The sequence below is a fragment of the Haliotis rubra genome, unplaced genomic scaffold (assembly GCF_003918875.1).
Source record: "Haliotis rubra isolate DU_JTF1 unplaced genomic scaffold, ASM391887v1 Scf479, whole genome shotgun sequence".
NCBI classification, from domain to species: domain Eukaryota; kingdom Metazoa; phylum Mollusca; class Gastropoda; order Lepetellida; family Haliotidae; genus Haliotis; species Haliotis rubra.
Window position 1 is genome coordinate 274,691 of NW_025767167.1, and position 5,930 is coordinate 280,620.

The 5,930-nt window shown below is 38.2% G+C and overlaps 2 long non-coding RNA genes across 3 annotated transcripts; one reads left to right on the forward strand and one right to left on the reverse strand.

Annotated features, from left to right (window-relative positions):
• Window positions 1–1,967: 1,967 nt before the first annotated feature.
• On the reverse strand, window positions 1,968–4,393 carry LOC124290947. The gene is made up of 2 exons (XR_006902095.1): window positions 2,196–4,393; window positions 1,968–2,116 (listed from the first exon to the last, which is right to left on the reverse strand). It is a non-coding gene; the product is annotated as an uncharacterized LOC124290947 (long non-coding RNA).
• LOC124290946 lies at window positions 4,020–4,610 on the forward strand. Of its 2 annotated transcripts, none has more exons than XR_006902094.1 (3): window positions 4,020–4,055; window positions 4,318–4,381; window positions 4,570–4,610. It is a non-coding gene; the product is annotated as an uncharacterized LOC124290946 (long non-coding RNA). The 2 variants fall into 2 exon arrangements; XR_006902093.1 differs by lacking the exon at window positions 4,020–4,055 and adding an exon at window positions 4,211–4,247.
• Window positions 4,611–5,930: the final 1,320 nt, after the last annotated feature.

Here is a 5,930-nt window from a genome sequence, read left to right on the forward strand (position 1 = left end):
GATCTGCATATTGTGAACAAGAACCATTACCACTGGTTTCAAACTGTATTCAAATCAGCACACTAGGCATTATATTACATACCGGTACATCAATATGACACATATTCCTTTAACACAGATCCATTCTGAAAACAGACACTCGTTTAGTTTCACAATTTATTAATTCAACAGAATTGATATTAAACCAGATTTTACAAATCTGTTTTGCCACAGTTGTATAAATACATTAAAAGAATGTACACGTGCTCTAGATATATTCATTACTGCTAATTATGAAAAACAAATGAGAAATGAGACATATCCAAATATATACAGAGTTCAAATTTCTCACTTTTCTAAAGACATTTTCAATTTAGATTCATTCTAGATTTTTTTCTGACATTTTCGTACAAATCTCAACTCACAAATAAAAATCCTTACTTGCACAAGACACACTTTTCAATACTTGCAAATACTACTTTGAAATGAGCTATTTTTGTACAATAAGCAGAGATGAAAAGCAATGAGGAAAGGTTCTAAGAACGGGAGAGAATGCCCTAAGATGGTGATGGAACAACCTACAAAACACATGGTTCTTCATCACCAAATCCTTGACTATTTTTCACTGAAATGTTGCAGCCAGTGATGATGTTGATGATATTGAAGATGATGCAGCTAGATGATGCAGGACAGTTCAGATCAGAGGTATTCAATTCATAATAATGCACCTCTGACTTCGATATCATTGACACTACTGGGTGAGTGAATGAGTGAGTGAGTTCAGTTTGAGGCTGCTTTTAGCAAAATTCCATCAATATCATGGCAAGGGACACAACAAATGGGCTTCACACATTGTACCTACATGGGAAATCAGACCCAAGTCTTTGGTGTGAAGGGGAACGCTCTATCCACTTCGCTACCACACAGCCCAATATTACTGAAAAGATTCTAAATATGAATTGCAACATCAATGAATCAACTGAAATCATGTAATAATAGTTTCTAAGTTGCTTCAGCAATTCGCCAAGGAGATTACACAAATGCAGAACACAGTGCAAACAAAGATAGCCATGTAATATATATGTATTTTCTGTCTTTACACAATGACTGAGTGAGTGAGTGAGTATGGTTTTATGCCGCTTTTAGCAATATTCCAGCAATATCATGGCAGTGAACACCAGATATGGGCTTCACACATTGTACCCATGTGGGGAATCGAACCCGGATCTTTGGTGTGACGAGCAAAAGGTTTAACCACTAGGCTACCCCACCGCCCCACAATGTCTGAGACCAACATCACCTCAAGTTCCACTCATGGGATCTATATTTAGCTTTCATTTCTTGACACTTCCATCTTTCTGAATGTTCAGAAGAATGTGTTATAACCAAGCATAAGGAACATCTCATCTTGTTTTGTAGGTGTTGTTGGTATACTTTAGAAAATATTTGGTTTCACTTTCACTCGGGTTCTCACACATGCTGGATGTCCTGAATATTTTTAAGAAAATAAGCAAATAATAATTGTTCACATAACCCATGTTTTGAAATGAAAAATTTCCTGTCTCAAAAACCCAGCACCCAAACCCCCCAAGCATAATATGGTGGGTTCTAAATGCATATTGATAACTAGGCAATGTTTCAACCATGTCCAATTGCATTTTCATTTGTCTACCAGAAATGACTCTAGTTCTCAAACCTATTTCAGGAAATATATCAAATTATGATTGTCTAAACTGATTAATGGTTCTTCAATCTCTCGACTGACTATTAAGACACAACAGCCATTGTCCATCAGGTAAACACCCAATGGCAGTAGAAGCTAAGTACAGTAGGTGGAGCAACTCAAAATGGCTGTAAGAGCAGCGTCTATAGTGCTGGTAAGAAATTCAGGAATATATTTACATGATGACACAAACACACAATCATTCTTTAGATAATATAATACGTTCACAGCTAAAGTATCCATAAATGAATCAAGAAATCTTGACTGAGTTGGGTTTAGTTTATTTCTCTTTCTCTGAGAAATGATAAGGAAAAACATTTACACTGTGAGGCAATCCTGTAGTGAAACATATCTTCATAGTGAGTAGCTGTTAGGAAATTTTATCTTTCTAGTGAGTATTTTATGTAACTAATCCTATCTCCCCTAATGAGCATCTTTTATTTACTAATAATATATTTTATCTAACTAGAGAGTGGCTTTTATGTAACTAAACATATCTCCTTAGTAAGTAACTTTCATGCAACTAATATTATCTCTCATGTGAGTAGGTTTTAAGTTACTAAACATATCTCACTAGTGAGTAGGATTGTTTACATTAAATGTATTCACTTCGATATGCCCTACAGAAACAATGGACTTGAATTAAGTGGATGTTTTAAATGTTTTATGCACGACAGGATCATATTTTCAGGGGAACATTTTTTTTCTGCATTTATACACGATATCAACAGGATATCAGTCTCATGTATGATACCCTAAACAATTCTATCTACAATCATATATACTTACAGTAGACAACTAAACAAACAAAACAAACGCATGCTAATATTTTTGAACTAAGTACACAGAAATATAATTTCAACAAGTCTGTAACTAACAACTGAAATTCACTTCCATGGAATGCAGGATATGTTTCTCAACTAAAGTATCCCTGTAAACAAGTGAGTGAGTTGGTAAGGTTTAATGCCACTTTGAACAGCATCCTTGTCTTAAAATGGCTAGTCTGGAGTGAGTGAGTTGGTAAGGTTTAATGCCACTTTGAGTGAGTAAGTATGGTTAACGCCGCTTTTAGCAATATTTCAGCAATATCACGGCGGGGGGCACCAGAAGTGGGCTTCACACATTGTACCCATGTAGGGAATCGGCATGACAAGTGAATGCATTAACCACTAGACTACCCTACCGCCCCTAGTCTGGAGTGTTGTGTAGGGGACTGGAAGTACGACCTGAGATGCTAGCATTGCCGTGTCAAACTTTCTCAGCTGATACACCACAACTCTGCTGTTTCAGGTGCATAAAAAAATAATATTGGCTAACTAGAATATGTCCTTAATATTCCTATACTACTCAACCGAGTCAGAGAACAACCTATTCTTTCAGTTTATTGTCATACCACAGCAGGTCAACTATAGCCATAGGACATAATTCCTGTCATGGTACAACAGATTTACTGCACAAACATGAAAGAATCATGTGTTTATTTTTTTGCTACAATGTTGTTTTTCAATGACTTAATATACATACCTACAAGGAATTAACAGGTCTAAAAAATACACCCAATAACCATTGATGGCAATGAAGTCTGTTGACAATGGAATATTCCTGTATAAGTTGTTTTGCAATCGCTGTTCAGAATAAATCATTTAACCATTGCTGTACTCAAATTTATCAACTTAAAGGGAGACAACCCTTCACCCTGGATAGCTGTGTGCTGACATTTATTGCAACGTTTGGCTATTCTGATGAAGGCTATGTTGTAATTATGGTAACTGGAGAAGTCTCCCTTTAAGATAAGTCTGTACTGTAACTGAGGTTATAGGGGGAGGTCTTCCTTTAGGACAAGTCTGTACTGTGAGTGAGGACTCCCTTATAGACACATCTGTACTGTAACTGGGGTTCTGAAGCCTCGGCAGAATGTGGGAAAATATCTCTTTAAAAAGTGTACATATTGTTCTAAGTCAAAGTATTGTGAACAATGTATAAAATATCCCTGTAATATGTAGCCATAGTGTAACTGAGGCTATAAGGTCAGGCCAGAATGCAGGGAAGTCTCCCTTTAATAAGTATCCATACTGTAACTGAGGCTATAAGGTCAGGCCAGAATGCAGGGAAGTCTCCCTCTAATAAGTATCCATACTGTAACTGAGGCTATAAGGTCAGGCCAGAATGCAGGGAAATCTCCCTTTAATAAGTATCCATACTGTAACTGAAGCTATAAGCTTAAGGTCTGGGCAGAATGCAGGGAAATCTCCCTTTAATAAGTATCCATACTGTAACTGAGGCTATAAGGTCGGGCCAGAATGCAGGGAAGTCTCCCTTTAATAAGTATCCATACTGTAACTGAGGCTATAAGGTCGGGCCAGAATGCAGGGAAGTCTCCCTTTAATAAGTATCCATACTGTAACTGAGGCTATAAGGTCGGGCCAGAATGCAGGGAAGTCTCCCTTTAATAAGTATCCATACTGTAACTGAGGCTATAAGGTCAGGCCAGAATGCAGGGAAGTCTCCCTCTAATAAGTATCCATACTGTAACTGAGGCTATAAGGTCAGGCCAGAATGCAGGGAAATCTCCCTTTAATAAGTATCCATACTGTAACTGAAGCTATAAGCTTAAGGTCTGGGCAGAATGCAGGGAAATCTCCCTTTAATAAGTATCCATACTGTAACTGAGGCTATAAGGTCGGGCCAGAATGCAGGTCTCCCTTTAATAAGTATCCATACTGTAACTGAGGCTATAAGGTCGGGCCAGAATGCAGGGAAGTCTCCCTTTAATAAGTATCCATACTGTAACTGAGGCTATAAGGTCAGGCCAGAATGCAGGGAAGTCTCCCTTTAATAAGTATCCATACTGTAACTGAGGCTATAAGCTTAAGGTCTGGGCAGAATGCAGGGAAGTCTCCCTTTAATATGTAGCCATACTGTAACTGAGGCTATAAGGTCTGGCCAGAATGCAGGGAAGTCTCCCTTTAATAAGTATCCATACTGTAACTGAGGCTATAAGGTCTTGGCAGAATGCAGGGAAGTCTCCCTTTAAGACTAGGTTATAACTGAGGTTATAAAGTAAACATCTGCATCCCTGATATAACAAAGTAGTCAAACATCCATCAGTACTGGATTCAGCACATCCATGCAGCATGTTGGATACAGAAACATAATATCTTACATCAGTATTTACACTGCTTCGTTCCACACAACACTAACAACAACCCTGAACTTCCACACACAAATATCTACACATTGCAGACACCTAGTAACACAAACACTTATTATTGAATGCAGTCTCTAACACTGTTACCCTGTAATTGTAACACCTTGTAATGTAGACTCTTCATTATACAGGCAGTGTCGAACGCTTGTAATACAGACACCTTGTAATACAGACAACTCGCAATGAAGACACCCCATAATACAGGCAGCCTGTAACACTGATAACCTGTAATGGTGACACCTTGTAATGTGGACTCTTCATTAATTATACAGGCAGTGTCAAACACTGGCATGTTATACAGACCACTTATAATATAATTGGCCTGTAAAACAGGCACCTTGTAAAACAGACATTTTGTGATACAGGCAACTCGTAATGAGAATACCTCAAAATACGGACAGCCTGTAAAACAGGCACCTTGTAATACAGACATTTTGTGATACTGACTGACTGAGTGACTGAGTTTGGTTTTACGCCGCTTTTAGCAATATTCCAGCAACATCACGGCGGGGGACACCAGAAATGGGCTTCACACATTGTACCCATGTGGGGATTCAAACCCGGGTCTTCGGCGTGACGAGCCAACGCTTTAACCACTAGGCTACCCCACCGCCCCCATTTTGTGATACAGGCAACTTGTAATGAGAACACCTCAAAATACAGACAGACAGTAAAACAGGCACCTTGTAATACAGACATTTTGTGATACAGGCAACTCGTAGTGAAAACATCTCAAAATACAGACAGCCTGTAAAACAGGCACCTTGTAATATAGACATTTTGTGATACAGGCAACTCGTAGTGAGAACACCTCAAAATACAGACAGACTGTAAAAGAGGAACCTTGTAATACAGACAATTTGTGATACAGGCAACTTGTAATGAATACACTTCATAATACAGGCAACTTATTAAAACAAGTCATTTGAAGTACAACACCTATCAAAGTGGATCCATAACATTTGGAAATAATGAAGTACAACACCTATCAAAGTGGATCCATAACATTTGGAAATAAAG